At 46.4% G+C, this 3,012-nt stretch overlaps 1 protein-coding gene across 2 annotated transcripts in view; it reads right to left on the bottom strand.

The window, feature by feature from the left end:
* Nucleotides 1–3,012, bottom strand: part of gli2a (GLI family zinc finger 2a) — a 45,375-nt gene that overhangs the window by 42,182 nt on the left and 181 nt on the right. The window lies entirely within an intron of this gene.

Below are 3,012 nucleotides of genomic sequence, written 5' to 3'. Positions count from 1 at the left end.
GCTAACTGGGTTTTATGAAGTCATATTGGACATGGAGCAGAACCACCGTCCCTCTCTGCGTTTTGAGCGTCAGGCGCGTCTGATTTACTTTCAAAGTCTACGTTGCGGCGCGTTGGACTTTGAATGTAAACCAGACGCGCCTGACGCTCAAAACGCGTTTGGTGTGAACGCACCATTAGCCTCCAGCTAGCAGCGGCAGGAGGAACCGTCCTACTGCTGCAGCCGAAGGTCAAAGCGAACAAATGAGCTCGAGTGGGTCATGCCCTGCCCTGACCTGCAGATGAAATCCAGTCCTAAAGTAAAAGTTTTGACCAGGTTTGGCTGTCAGAGGGGAAATACTCAGCCTGACTGTCTGAGCTTGGTGGAAATAAACCTGATAATTACAGAGAACAATTCAGGTGATAAAGATTGAAAGGAGAAAGGGAGACAGATAAAAAAGATGAAGGATAAATAAATACAGTACATGGAGAATGAATAGAGAACATTGTCAAGTTTTTCTTCCTTAGGCATGTTCTCTCAAATATGTAGACATGTTCAAGGTGTTCCAGTATTTCCTTAATAACCACTAAATGTACACTGATTACAGTAATCAACCGTTCTGCAGACAGATCAAAAAGAAAGCAGCGGTGCACTGACTGCAGTTTTATGGCCGTCTTTGAAAGACCTGACATGCTGATTTGTTTTGTTGGAGCAAAATATAGTGAAAAAGTCACTAAGTTGGTGTGACTGTTGTAAACCGTGCAAATAGAGAGTTGACCTGGTCTGTCTTGGCAGAGCAACAGGAGACGGTGGCTGATTACGGTAGAGGCCCCACAGTGGCTCAGGCCCCGGGGCCCACGCCCTCCTGAGTCCGGCCCTGTGTTGCACAGACAATACTGTGACCAAAGTCTGCAATACATTGATGCAACATTCAGGAACGATCCGATTCCTCTGAACGATTCTTTACTGTGAACGATAGTAAAGAGCTGGTTCTCAGTTCTTTGTTTCTGTAATGCTCTGCACACACTGCAGTAGCTATTATTATATTAAAAATCTACATTTATCATCGAATTAGCTTCTGATGGAAAGTGTTGCAGTCTGTGTTGCAGCAATCTAGAGTCATAGATCCAGAGTCATAGATCTAAAGTTACAGATCTATAGTTACAGATCTAGAGTTATAGATCTAAAGTTAGAGATCTAAAATCAATGCACAGCTTCAGTTATTACAACTAAAACCATCGATCAGCCCGAAACCTGGGAGTAGTGATGACCTCTGACCTGAACCTTCAGAGCCACATAAAGAGAACTGATGTCTCAGATCAGAGAAACTCATCCTGCGTTTATCTTTAGCCGCATTGATTCCTGCAACAGCATCTTCACAGGTCTGACTAACAAATCAATCCTCCAGCTGCWGCTGATCCAGAAGCTGCTGCTGCTGTTCTCACTAAAACCAGGAAGATGGAGACATAACTCCAGGTTTAAAGTCCCTCCTCTGGCTCCCTGTAGCTCAGAGAATAGACTTTAAAATACTGATGTTAGTTTATAAATCACTGAACGGTTTAGCACCACAACACATTAAAGATCTGTTATTACTGCACCAACCGTCTAGATCAGGGGTGGGCAGCTCCAGGCCTGGAGGGCTGGACTCCTGCAGCCTTTAGATGTGTCTCAACTTCAACACACCTGAGTCAAATAATGAGGTCGTTAGCAGAACCTGACGGCACCGAGGAGGAGATTCAGCTCCTGGATCCAGGTGTGTTGGACCAGGGAGACATTAAGAGCTGCAGGACACCGGACCTCCAGGACCAGGATCGCCCACTCCTGGTCTAGACACCTCAGGTTCTGGTTCTGGTCCTGGTCTGCATCCCCGGAACCAGAACCAAACGAGGAGAAGTAGAATTCAGCTTCCATGCATCACAAATTTGGAACAAACTTCCAGAAAACTATAAAACAGCTGAAACACTGAGAGCCTTTAAATCTCGACTTCAAACCCACCTGGTTAGAGCTGCTGATGGCTAAATAAAGGTTAGAGTTTTGATTTTTATTTGATTGTTTATTACTCTGTGATTTTGTTTTTAATGATGTAAAGCACTTTGAAATGCCTTGCTGCTGAAAGGTGCTATACAAATACAATTTTATTGATTGATTGATTAATTGATTGGTGGTTCTGATGGACCTGATGGTTCTGGTGGTTCTGATGGTTCTGGTGGTTCTAGTGGTTCTGATGTTTCTAGTGGTTCTGATGTTTCTGGTGGTTCTGGTGGTTCTGATGGACCCCTGCCTCCGTTTGGGCCCGGCGGTCGGTCCCTCTCTCTGCCCGCCGTGGTTCCTGCGGCTCGGTTCTGGCCGCTCCTCCTCCTGTGTTAGTAATTCATGAGGCCCAAACCGGATCCTGCGCCTCATTATGAGCCGTTTTCATCGCCCTAATGCAAACATGAGCTCTTGTCATTCACAGAGGGGCTCGTTGGCCTCATGGGGTCCAGCTGCTTCTCTCTTCAGCAAGGTTATAAAAATTCAGCCTACATGGCACTCCGTGGTCATAACAGCATCCATAATTCATTCCATGGCCATCTCAATATTTTCTTCTCTTGTTTGAAGAACTTGAGGTTCCTTTTGTGGAGGTGCCAGCTTCTGGACCGGCCCAGTTTCTCCTCAAACATCCCTAAACAATTAATGATGGCAGGCCACCAAGTCCATCATTAGGCGCAAATAAAGCCACACTGTCATACGACATCTAGTTAGCATTTCAAAGACGACCCCCGCCTGGACTCGCTCCTGCTCCACGCCGGCCACTGCCATGCCAAGCAGGTTTTAGTAATTCATGAAATTTACACTCGGGAGGTGAGACAACCGTCCTTCGCCCTCATTAGAGCTTTTCTCATCACAAATTCTCTGACATGTCGGCTCCGACTCCGGGTCGGACTCTTTTCATGAGCCAGCTGGCTTCTCACCATCCCACACTTCCTGTTCCTGTAGCGCACATCCGCCACAACAACCGGAGAGAGAACAACCGGAGAGAGAACAACCGGAGAG

This window comes from Poecilia reticulata, unplaced genomic scaffold, assembly GCF_000633615.1.
Source record: "Poecilia reticulata strain Guanapo unplaced genomic scaffold, Guppy_female_1.0+MT scaffold_264, whole genome shotgun sequence".
In the NCBI taxonomy this organism is placed as follows: Eukaryota; Metazoa; Chordata; class Actinopteri; order Cyprinodontiformes; family Poeciliidae; genus Poecilia; species Poecilia reticulata.
Note: the sequence above shows the minus strand (reverse complement) of the source record. Positions and strands in the feature narration are given on the sequence as shown.